Source organism: Nuphar pumila, chromosome 10, assembly GCF_984573655.1.
Source record: "Nuphar pumila chromosome 10, dmNupPumi1.hap1.1, whole genome shotgun sequence".
In the NCBI taxonomy this organism is placed as follows: domain Eukaryota; kingdom Viridiplantae; phylum Streptophyta; class Magnoliopsida; order Nymphaeales; family Nymphaeaceae; genus Nuphar; species Nuphar pumila.
In genome coordinates this window covers 3,209,853-3,222,886 of record NC_143258.1, presented here as the reverse complement: position 1 = coordinate 3,222,886, position 13,034 = coordinate 3,209,853, and the positions used below count along the sequence as shown (strand labels likewise).

General features: G+C 41.9%; 1 pseudogene across 1 annotated transcript; it reads right to left on the bottom strand.

Moving 5' to 3' along the window:
* Positions 1 to 3,426: 3,426 nt before the first annotated feature.
* On the bottom strand, positions 3,427 to 5,657 carry LOC149823273 (putative E3 ubiquitin-protein ligase RHC2A pseudogene; annotated as a pseudogene). The gene has a single exon (XR_016434739.1). The product of XR_016434739.1 is annotated as a putative E3 ubiquitin-protein ligase RHC2A pseudogene (transcript).
* Positions 5,658 to 13,034: the final 7,377 nt, after the last annotated feature.

The following is a 13,034-nucleotide window of genomic DNA, read 5'->3' as shown; positions in this document are numbered from 1 at the left end:
TATCTTTCTGTGGGTATGTGATCTGTAAACACAATTCAGAAAATTTCATTGAAATTTACAACAATTAAATAGTAGTTAGTTAACCAACTGAATTTAAAAAAAAATAATATATATATATAACAATAATAAGACTCTATCAAAGTTGTGCCCATTAGGGGACACGTGATGAGTTGTGGAGCCTGATTCAGAGTTTTTTTCCTTACAGGAGGAGGTCTGGGGTTCCCCCGGTGTGGGTCCCGGATTCTTATGGATCATACCCGGTTTTTTACTAGCAGCTTAGTTAAAATTGCATAAAAAACCCTTAATTTTTGGTCAAATGAGGACTTTGACCCTCGTTTGATTAAAAAATTTAAGGCGTGTATGCCTCGACTTGAGGCGTGCGCCTCAAGGCGTATGAGGCGCACGCCTCAAGGCTCTTTTTTTTATTTTTTATTTTTTATTTTTTATTTTAAATTTTGTGACGGATTAACGATGGATATTATTTGTCGCTAATATTCAGCGATGAATTTTTTGATGGTTTGCGATGGATTATATTTCGTCGCTAATCCCGTCGCTAAAATAGCGATGAGATTAGGGCCGGAATATAATTCATCGCAAACCCAAATCAGTAGTTGAGAAGTTGCTCATATATTTAAGATAAACTTAACTGGTTAAGATCCCAAGTAATGTCAGATGTGAAGTATGCAGAACTCGGCGTACATCAACCGAATGAATAGTCTTTGTTTAGATGGTTTTGACTGATGCCCATCATTTCTATACAGCTTTTTAGGGTTTTCTTTCCATCACTTCCTTGGCTTCTATCTGGTAATAGTAGGTATGGTATTGATACCCTCCTTGTCAGTTGCGTATCTTAAGCTATAAGACTTTTCTGCTGTCATGAGCAGTGCGGAATGAATACAACACCTTAGGCAGAACTTGCCACCAACACAAGAAATCAGCAAGGCTTGGACCACAAGTCATGGGGTACCCAGTTGGAGTCACAATACCGGCACAATTTAATACTGCTCAGGTTTGAATGCCAGAGAAAACAGTATGGTAGAATCGATCCGATTGAGCAGAATTCATAACTTTCATGTTGAAATTGAACCATCAAGCCTTCCACCATGAACACACACGCCATGGTCTTTTTTCAATATCTTGTCAAGGCCTTCCATGAACAAGATCCCCAAGCAAAGCTTAGGGCATGTTAGCAACCATCTCGGGTAAATGAACTTGAGAAAGCGCAAGAATCCCCTTCCTGTGAAAGAGGATTCCCAGGGTCATACTTATGACTAGAATCCCCCACGAAAAAGAAAAAAAAAAGGCACACGTTTTCTTTTTTGGATTTAGATTAGAGGGCGGCAAAAAAGCTAGGTTTTCGTGAAATGTTCCATTTTTGAAGTCAAGTGATGAGTCGAATATGTTGATGCTACAATGATCAAAGTGCAGATTTCTGCAGTGGTTGGGCAGATAGCGATGCCATTTGGTTCATTGAAGGACAGCCTGAGTTTTGCTCCAGGGAGAGCTACTAATAGTATAGTAAATGTTCATGGATTTTTAGAGATGTTTCTTTCTAATTCTTATTTATTGATCAAAGCCTGCCCATCTCCCGAAAACAAAGTTCGACTTGCATGTGTTAAGCATATTGATGATCGATACTTTCAATGAAACTAAATTGCAAGTTGACTTTATCCCGAGGGACTGGCTTAACTTAATAAGGCACCTTTGGGTGTTGCTCACCTAAGAGAAGGCTATGTGGCTTGTGCTCAAATGGCCTTGATGAGGGCTTCACCATCTCTTTATGAAAAAGAGAAAAGCCAAAACTCACCCCTATAGAGAAGTGGTGAGATAGAGGGAGCAATACTAGAAATAGTCAATCTATTTTTTTCTTCTTGCTTGTGCGCTTTTCCCATGGCGATTTGTGCTCGCTAATACATACCTACTTGCTTACTGGCTGGTTGCTATTTTTCCTATTATGTCTCTAGTTGTTTTCATGTTCTTATTCATACTAACCAAAAGTAGAGCGAGGTTGCAGGAGTAGTGACGAGTGACCATAGGGCTTTTGTTTTCGAAAGAGTAGTTGCCTAGTATCCAGCTGATTGACGAGTGCCAACAACAGTGATGGTTACACTTTCTTATGCCCTGGCCTCTCTCCTGCAGGCAAAATGGAGCCTAGCTCGAACTAGCTCACCTCGTTTTGCTCTATCACAAGTAAGAAAACATAGCTTATTTTCAGCAGAGAGAGTACAAGACTTTCTTGACTAATGAATTGGCTTGAACCCTATGACGAGAGGGAAATAGAGAAATCGAAGGAGAGAAGCTTAGAGCCGACGGGCATACTCACTCTAGCGGCGTACCTGAATAGACCCGCCATACCATAGAAACACATCATGATCCTTTGTGAAAAAAATTTGATTTGCTTAGATGGGAATAAGGATATCAGATTACTACCAAAATATGTCAAGGCTTTCACCAAAGTGAATTTAGACATCAAGGACATAAGCCATGCAGACCAATTGTTCCATTTCACATATAGATTGCAGGGTTGAGCCTCTACTAAACTGAACCGGCAAGACCCTTCAACTCTTATTGTGGTGCTAGCTACTGTCAAGAAATTTGCCAAGATCGAAAGGTGTAATACAACATTTCAAGGCAAACTATTTAGAAATGATCGTAACAACAATAACAATCAAAGGGATATCTATCGCGATGACCATTGGGTGAATAAATGTCACAGGAGTCATAGATAGAGAATGAAACCTTTGATTCGAGCTTATAGTCATATGTGTCTTTCTCCAAAGGCTGTCTCATGGAACCTCAACCATCAGACACGGAAAGGCTGGACTGTCCATTCCTATCCTACCTTTCCACACCTTTCCTTACCTGGCATGAAAGAGATATTAGGCGTGTCCCTTCCAGTGAAAGAGGATTCCCAGGGTCATACTTATCACTCCTTTACACGGGAAAGTGGGCACTTGCATTCTCAACTGATGTTCACATTCTCATTATCAACTTATAGTTCTCGAGTTTGCGTACACTTGCGAAAGTGGCAGAGTTAAGAATCTCTCCTTTTTCTCAGAAAACCTAAAAAAAAAGTCGCACTTTCTTAAGCACTCGCAAACGTGCCCCTGAAGCACAAGATTTTTACAAACTTGGTCTCCTTTAGCATTATTATGACAACAAACTTGGTCGGATTAGGAATTATGACAACAGCTAAAGACTCATCCAACCAACCCATGTGCTGCCCTCACAAGCAAAGGCTGTCATCATTGGGCCCATGGCGTCCAAAATACTCAAGCCAGATGTTCTTGGCCAGAAAACAAGCACCAACTCGGGATCAATTTCAAAACCAATTTACTTGAGAGAGAGAGAGAGCGATGATATATGAGCGAAATAAAGAGAACCAATATCGTCCCCCAGAGATAAAGAACCGCACCAAGATGCAGGAACCAATCAAACAATGAGTGATTAATCATACCATTCGCAAAGGGCAGAGTACAAGAGAAGGGCTTGTAATCATACATACAGATGCTTAATTCGCAAACTCTTTACAGAGTCACAACAACAAAAAGATCAGTATGAATTTTACCAAAATTACCTTTCGTTTTAAGTCGAAGAGATTAAACCCATCTTTCCTGCTTCTCTTGATTTTGAGAAGTCGCATACATTTGATCAACTGTTATAACTTGGATTGCATTGCCCAATTCGCCATCCGCGCAATGCTTGCATATTTACAGTCCAGGGAGAGATTATGCAAATCAGAAATGGCTCCTTACAGATCCCAACAAATGAAAGAAGAGCATACATCTACCCTTTAACGTCCACCACCAACACCAACAACCATCATGAAGGACGCTTCTCACTCCATGCCCCCAAGTCACCATCTTGAAATAACACTGCCATTATCAAACGCCCACCCCCCACGCTGCCTCGAGGGCCTTGAGAACACTCCACCATGCGTCCGATTCCGGTGGCTCGGACTCGCAGACACCAAACTCGACGATCTCGAAGAAGAGGAAAACGGTCGGAGCCGTCCAAAGAAGGAAAAGAAGTGCCTGATCGCATGCCCGAACCCACCATTCGGCCTTGTGCTGCTCCTTCGAGCAGTAACCCAAGGCACCCCCCGCCTCACAGCCGCCCCCGAATTGAAATCGCCGTCCATTTCCGTGTACACCACCGGAAGCTCGCGCTCCCCGGACTGCCGGCTGCCGGAAAACCTCCCCACCGCGAACCCGCCACCAGGGAGCCTCCAAATCGTCAGCCCCACCGTGTCTTCATCCTCCGGAGCATCGCTCGTTTCGTGGGAATTCCTTGCCACAGGCGTCGGCGTCTGGGTATCGGTCGGAAGCTCGTGGCGGCAGACGGGGCAGGAATTGTGGAGGGAGAGCCAAGGAAGGATGCAATCGGAGTGGTAGATGTGCTTGCACGGCATCTCCCGAGCTTCGGAATCGAGCTCGAACGGCTCCTTGCAAACGGCGCAGTGACAATCGCTACTGATATGGCTCGCGACGATCTTGATCGTGGGCATCGCCTCGACCGCACTCTTCGACGCCGGCGGGTGCTCGCAGCGACCGACCCCATTCGCCTCTATCTGGCTGAGCTGGTCCAGGAGCCGATCGAACCCGGAGCCCATCAGGAACTCCGACATGCTCGCCGGAAGCGGCCGCAGCCCCGAGCCGACGCCATCATCGTAGTAGAGCTCGAACCCTCCCCCCTCCGCGAGCGGCACCGCCCCGCGCTCCGCTTCTCCAGAGGGTCCGCGAAGAACGATCACGGGATTGAAGGACGATCTCTCCCCGTTTCCCCTGTTCCTCCGCCTCATGCCCAAACCCTGATCGGAGCTCCGTGGAGACGACCGCCCGGGAGAACTGGCCCGGCTGCTCGGCCGGTACATCGCAGCGGCCGGAAATCGTTCCCGTCGCCGCCGGGCCTCGACCGATCTGCTCGGGCTGCCGATCTCCTCCACGAACCCTCCATCGCAGTCGGGGCAGACGACGCTGTCCCTCGTCCACACCCTAACAAACCGGCTGCATCGGTAGCACCAGTAGGAGGAGCTCATAGAAGACATCTACGACCCTCCTCTCTCTCTCAGCAAGAGGAATCCCAAACAAAACACACCGAACAGCACGAAAACAAACTCGGGACCCAAAAAACACAGATTTCCCCCCCCCCCCCAGAAATGGACTCCCCTAGCAGTACGGTTTCCCTCCCACTCGATAAACCAAAATCCTCCCACAGAAAATTCCCCAAATTTAAGCGAGCCCTAGCTTTCCAAAACCCCCACGATCGGATCGAACTCGCGAAGGAATCGAGCTCAAGAGATGAAACGTGACGAGATCTTCACACCCACACACATACACACAGACACATAGAGAAAGAGAGAGAATCTTACAGATCTACGAAACGATTCCTTCCCCCGTGAGAGAGAGTTACAGATCTGGGAAACGATCCCCTTCCGGCGAAGATCTCGCCGGAACCCTAACGAGAGAGTGAGACAGATACAGATCTCGGAAACGATCCGCTTCCGGCGATGATCGCGCCCGGATCGGAGAGAAGGTCAGAGAACGAGAAAGACAAAGGGGGTTACAGATCTCGGAAATGATCCCCTCCGGCGACGATATCGCCGGAATCCGACAACGGAAGGGAGGAGAGAGGGCGGTGGTGGGTTTTGTGGGAGGGGACCAGACAAAGGAGATCGGTTTTTGAAGATAAAGAAAAGCGTCTCTCTCTCTCTCTATCACTTTCTCTCTCTAGGAAGTTTCAACGACGCCAACGGGGAAGGCGCGTGCGAGGCTCGGTTAGCGTGTGAGAGACGCCTCCTCTCCCTTACCACTGAGCGACTGACGTGGCGCGTGCTGGTTGGTTGGGTTGTAAACCAATCGGTGGTTGGGGTCCACGGCCCAACCTCAGCCGAGCTGGTGCCAAAGCCGAAACGGCTGGAGCCGCGCCGATAGGCGGGACGAGTGGAGACCTGGAAACCGGACGTTCATCGACTTTGACTTTTTTGATGAAGACGGTTTTACCCCTGTTTAGTTTTGGACCTGGACGCTTTTTTTTTTTTATTTTTTTTTTTTGAGCAAATTATAAAGAGCGGTTTCTGAAAAATTAACTTTTAACACCTTATGCGAAAAACGCGATATTCTTTTCAAGTCAATTAAAACGTTAAGTATCAGCTCAAATTATTTTATCTTATTTTTTGTTGTTTTCCTTTTAAAAATTTGTCTTTCTTTTTTTAATTAAATTCTATGGGTGATAAAAGCACGAGAAAAATAAAAAAATTCAATTCTATTAAAAAAAATTGGTGTTATTTTCCCGTTTTAAACTTTTCCGACTACGGATGCTGCAGGTAAAACACATATATGGGCGATTTTTTAAAAATATCTATCTTTGTCACTTTTTTAGCTATTAATAACATTAAAAAAAAGTCATATTAACATGATATTTTTACAATGCCTTTGCCATATTAATATTTTTTTAGACCTTTTTCTAACGCTATCACAGTTGCACAAATATAGCTGCAAATGCATATAAATGGATTTGAATTTCTTGGGTAAAATCAATTAAAAAAAATCCAACCATATATTGGTCCGGGTCCAAACTAAATTGATTAATCCGAATTGGATCTATACTCCAACCATGTCTTGGTCCAGGTCCAAATTGTCAGATGGCATTCTACCCTACTTTGTTGCTGGATCCAACCTGGATGTAGAAGTTTTTGCCTCTTTTATGTGGATTATATGAACTGTGGTTTCAAGGCCCCATTTGGACCAAGATCCAAACATAATATTTTGAAACTTTTAACATCTTTATAGAAAAGTTGGTGAAATATATTCCAACGTTCCTATCAAGATATCCCACCCCTGATACTAATGTTATTTAAAAGATAGCAGCAAGATATAGCAATATTTTCTTAATACCCACTCGCTCAATTTTTTATGAATATGGGGTTATTTTTATGATTTTACCCTTCCGTTAGAACGTCCTTCTAGCAAAACTCAACATTTCAGTGAAACTCCACTTTTCCAGTGAAACTGATTTGCCTATGCATTGAAATAGTGAAACTCAATTTTTGCAATAAAACTAACAAATTTTTTAGACTTTTTTTTTTTGAAAAATGATGCATTTTCTGAAATGTCTTAGAATTTTTGACATCTGCCCGATGTCGTTAAAAGACCTTTTTAACTTTTGCACAAGCGAATTTCCTCCAAAATTGCAAACTTCCTCTTAAATACGAGAATATGCAATTTTTCTTCTAAATATGTGAATTTTCTCTCAAATATAAAAATTTATGATTTTTTTTTATGAATATTTGCACATGTGTGAAAACATTCACAAATATGAAAATATTTAGTAAAAGGAGGTTCGCACATTTTGAGGATATTCACAACCATAAAGTATGATCATTTTTCGTGTATATATATAGTGAGTGGTAGTTGTCTACCACTGACCTAGCAAGAAACCATTACACTCGCATGTGCTAAAAGGCATCGTTTAGAAGCGTCAACAGCAACTTTGATGCATCACTAGAGGCTTTACTGGCACTTTTGAAGCATCACTAGAGGTTTTAGCAACGCTCGAGGCCTTATCAGCATTTTGAAGCATCGTTAAATGCTTTAGTGGCACTTTTGCAAATACCAGTCAGGAGACCCTTTGTCTGACATCTGACAATCGCAAATACATTACAACATTCATAATCATGAGTTGCAAAGGTCATCCAAAAGTGTGAACCTCTTTTTCATAAAATCGATCGCATAAGAGGAACATACAGGAGGGCACTCACAAATGTGTAAAGATATTCACAAATGTGAAAGTATTTAGTTAGAAAAAGTGTTCATATTTTAAGGACAGCTCTGCTTGGTTGGCAGGAGCTGTCAATGCACATCACCTTGTGGTGGGATGTTGCAGGTTCAAAACCCAATGGTATGGTGAATAACTTATGGGGGTCTCCCTAACCCCAACTTGTCTGTCTAAAAAAAATGCATAAGGGCACATGCTGAAGGAGATTCGTAGATATGTGTTTATATATCATGTTTTGTTGTATTTTTATGATGAATAACACATATTTAAGAAAAAATTCATATATTTGAGAAAAAATTTTATATTCTCATATTTGAAAGAAAATTACATATTATTATATCTGAAAGAAAGTTTGTGAAAAAAAATTAGCTTGTGTGAAGGTTAAAAAGGCCTTTTAATATTAAAAACTTATGAATTTCAAAAATTGTTAAACATTTTTTTAAAAACACATCATTTTTGTCGTACAGTACAATCATTTTCATTTTCTACAACTACTTTTCTTTCACTCCACCCCCATCATCCTCATCACCACCACCACCGTCATCACTACCACTACTTCACCATTATCACAACCACCATCACTATCATTGTCATTACCATCGTCACTATTACCATCACCGCCATGAATCACCGTTGTCATCATCACTTTTTCCACCACCACCATCTATCAACATTACCATCATCATCATTATCACCGCCACCATCAACATTGCCATTAAAACTAAGATTTGCCTATACAATTTTAGTGAAACTCGACTTTTGCCTATGAAACTCAATTGTAGAACCTAGTTGCTACAAGACTAACGAAACTTAGTAAACGGAGGTGGTGTCGATGACGGTTCATGAGCGTAACAATCGCTCGAGCTTCAACCACCGCCACAACTTGTACCGATCTACACCTCGAGCCGATTGGCAGACCGACTGAGAGTCATTCCGCATATGACCAAGGCGCATCACCGGCCCCCATCTCCAAGCACTCTTTGACTCTCTTTTCAAAGTCATTTTCATCTTTCCCTAGCGGTACTTGTTCGCTATCGATCTCCCGCCCGTATTTAGCCTTGTCACCCGATTAGGGTTGTATTCCCAAACAACCCAACTTGTTGGCCGTGCCTCGTGGTGCAACAGGGTCCGGACACAACGGGGCTCTCATCCTCTCTGACGCCCCCTTCCAGGGGACTTGGGTCTAGTCTGTCATTGACGACGCTTCTACAGACTACAATTCGGAAGGCGAAGCCTACTAATTCTCAAGCTGGGCTATTCTCAATTCGCTCGCCATTACTAAGAGAGTCCTTGTAAGTTTCTTTTCCTTAGCTTATTGATATGCTTAAACCCAACGGGTGGCCTCACCTAACCTAGGGTAGCTAAGCTGAAATGAGAAATCACCTTTAGAGTTCACTTCATGCAAGTTGTGGCAATCCACCGCCTACAAAGTGCATGGGTGGACTGGCCATGATAATCCACTGCTTGCCTCACTTATTCAGCTGTATCGGCCAATACCGATACTCAATTGAATAATTCTCTATCGGCTAAAAAATAATAATAAATTATAAGGTGTCAATCACTCATGTTAAAACTACTAAAATAAATTTAAAATAATATTAAAAAAGCTTTTTGGGTACTTTTTTTATAATTATTAAAAAATAACTTATTCAGGCATTCCCTAGGGTTTAGGCCCAACCCACTTTCTAAACATGGACCCACACGAACCAGGTCAATCTACCCTACCTAGGCTGCCCTACTTAGCCAATCTCAAAGAAAACAATTAACCTAATAAAATATTATTTATTAACATATTAATTATGAAGAAAATTAGCAGAGCCACGTAAGGTTAAGGTGGTCGTGGACCCCATCCTAGGTTTGCTTTTCTGGGTCTGGTCCATTAAGTGACCCAGTTCTTCGCGAGGGTTCCTTGTAATAAAAAATTATGAATAAAACTAGCAGCTATATATGCAAAATTGGTAAAGCAAGAGGGATAGAGGTTGACCAACAATTTGATAATATAATTGTGCTCCTCTCAAAAGGGCTCATGGATCGAATCTTGTTTTTTTACTAGTAATTGGATCGACTGATCCAAAGAGTGTTGAAGAAATCACCGATTCTAGAGGAGATTGTTTTTCTTTAATTATTTTATTTTTTAGCCTATTGGTCCAAAGCTGACCAAAGGAAACTTATTGTGGGGAGGCCACTTGAGACATGAAGATCTTAAAAAGAAATCTTTCTAAAAAATGTAAGAAATAAAAAAAAACAAATAATTTCATGGTGAGGAAAACACCACCAAGTGGATGCTTTGTGTTTTCCCACTTTCCACTCCTTCCTTTCTCACGCATACCTGTCAATCTTTCCATTAGAGATTGAAAAAAATAAATAAAAAGATTTTTTGGATAAATTATTTGCTAGTGGTGAAGGTAGGAAACTAGTGAGGTAAAAATCATAGATGCAAATAATAATAACTCAATCTGATTCAACATATTTTATTTATCTTTTTTTTTTATGACGAGGAACCCTCCCCGAAGCGAGAAAAACCCTTGGTGAGCCCATGACCACCCTGCCTTACGTGGACCCACCTTCGACAAACCCGTGCCACGGTGGGGTTCAATCCAGTGTAAAACTTGGATTATGTTTTCCAATGTAAAAACATGATTTTTTAAGTCATAAAACTTGGGCACATTGTGGACCATTGATTGTTGAAGCTCTTGAAAAACCTGCTTATATGTTGCAATCATATAATTCAATGGACATTACATATGTGGGGTTTTCTTTACAAAAAAAGAAATCGATAAATATAAAATTGTAGTGATTTCTACTCAATATCTATGTACTTTCATTAGTAGCAAATATTTACGGTCTATTAGCGAGGTGGTATCACATGTGGTAAGCGGGGTCCTGTGCCAAGCTGAAGTCCCAAGTTCGAATCTCTCTACCACATGAGGCTTAAGAGATATCTGGTAGGGGTCCGCCAAACCCAGCTTGCATTTCAAAAAAAAAAAAAAAGTATTTACCCTCTAGGTTTTAAAGTGGGTTATTGTTCTTTTCTTTTTGAAAACCAAGCTGGGTTAGGTGGACCTCTACCAAAACAACAGCCGCCCATATGGCAGAGGGATTCGATCCTCGGTCGTCAACTTGACACAAGACCCCGCTTACCGCATGGGATACCATCTCGGTGGTATAAAGTGGGTTATTGTGATTAGTAGTGTGACAAATATAGTGAAAAATTCAGAAATATTGTGAGTGGTTTTTGAATCTTTCAAAATACAATTATATTTATATGTTTTTAAAGGTATCATGACTTTGTTGTGATATTACTTTTTTTCTATTAAATCTCAAGAAAATGGTTTTGTATATTTTTATTTTATTTAATTTTAGTTTTACGTACTTGTTATGCTTTAATATATTATTTTTGTCAATATTTTGTGAATAATGCAGGAGAGAGTGCTACATGAACCTCAATTTGTTCAACTCCTAATGCAAATTCAAGGCACCTAGTTAAATGAGTCAAGTTTCAATTTGAACTTTTTTTCTTTTCGCTAGGCTAAAGGAAAACCCCCATCACCAATCGCACATCGGCTGGCCTCTAGTTCGTAAACCCTTGAGGTCCTCCTTTCCGCCTAAACGTACACTCATCTTTGACCTTGCGGTAGAGGATGCCCCATGTGGGTTTCAAACTCGTGGCGCCCATGTGAGTTTCAAGCGTGTTAAAGCTTAAAAACCCTTGTTTAAGCTCACATAATTAGCTCCAAAGGGGTTTGACATAGTGTGGTGGGGGTCTTGGCTTCTAGACAAACCGTCAAGGTTAGATTCTCATGGGTGTCACCCCTTTATTCAAGCCAATGTGTAGCATAGGCCCCAAGGCAGGGGTTCTAGCCTCGGAAGCAGATCAGGTCATGCTGAAAATGAGCGTTTTTTCTCATGCGAACATCGTGGCCGTCTGTTTGCATTTTGGATGAATGCCACGTGGTTTTGTTGACTTTTTGATCTTTTTTAAATGCAAATCGCATGGCCACGATGTCAGCATGAGCAAAAACACTCATTTTCAGCATGACCTGATCTGCTTCTTGTTGCTGCTGGCATGACCACCGTAGGTATAGCAGGTTGAGCCAGCATGACCAGACCTTGGTGGGTTAGGTTTCTTCGAGTTATAAATAAATAAATAAAAAAGCTCACATAAGTTTTTTTTTTTTTTATGTACATATTGTGTAGTTAACGACTTGACTCATAAACCGTCTTGCAAAAGGAGACAAAATACGGTTCATAGAAGCGAGCCGAGCTTGGCTTGGCTTGGCTCAAGCTGCCCTACATTGATGATGTCATTGTTGACCAAAATGGTTGACTTTCTCTATCTTGGTGTGTAGGGTCATAGGACACGCTACCCTAAAAAAGACAAAACCTTGTCCAATGAGGGTCTCGATGAGGCTTTCTAGGTAGGTTCGTGGTAACTTGACCAGAGGTCAGTTACTTTGAAAAGCTTGACTAAAAAAGGCACCAAGTAGGACTGTCAATGACCCAAAGGGGGTTGGCTTAGTGGGGTGGGGTTCTTGGCAGCTAGACGAGCAGTCAAGGTTCGATTCTCATGTAAGTCATCTTTTTACGCAAGTCAATGCATAGCATAGGCCTCAAGGGAAAGGGTCTTAGCCTCGGAGTTTCGACCATAGGTATGGCTAGCTAAGCCAGCACAATCAGGTCTTCGTGCCGGGTACAGTTTCTTCGAGTTATAAATTCAAAAAAAGTAAGACTGTCAATGGATTGGGTTTGTATGGGATAGTTACTCAACTTGAACTAGAATTTTTGCATATATCTATAAAAAGTGCCGACCCAAACCCTACTCGAGAAATATGTGAGCCAGATTTTTACCAGGTACCCAACCTGACTCGGCTTGGTTTCGAAATTCTTGACCTTATCAGAGTGTTTTATATGTATTTTTAGTAAAAGTGAACTTCAAAAATATACATATCCGAATTTGAAATTTTTTTTTTTGGTAATTGGATAAATCCTGATGCAGAACCCTGTAATTTGTTATTTGGGCAGGTTTGGATGCAGCCTGATGGGTTGCCTGACCTGTTGTCAGTCCTAGCGCCAAGGTGCCTTTATGCATGGACCAGGTTCGCTCTCATCCGGTCAACTCGAACCCGGTGAGGCTTTCATGGACAAGGCTAGGACAATCTCCGAAACGTTTAGGCTAGATTTAAGCAAAACTACGCTGGAACAGATGACGTTGACCGATTGAGCTACGTGAACTGGGTTAGTGACATGAATCAGATGGA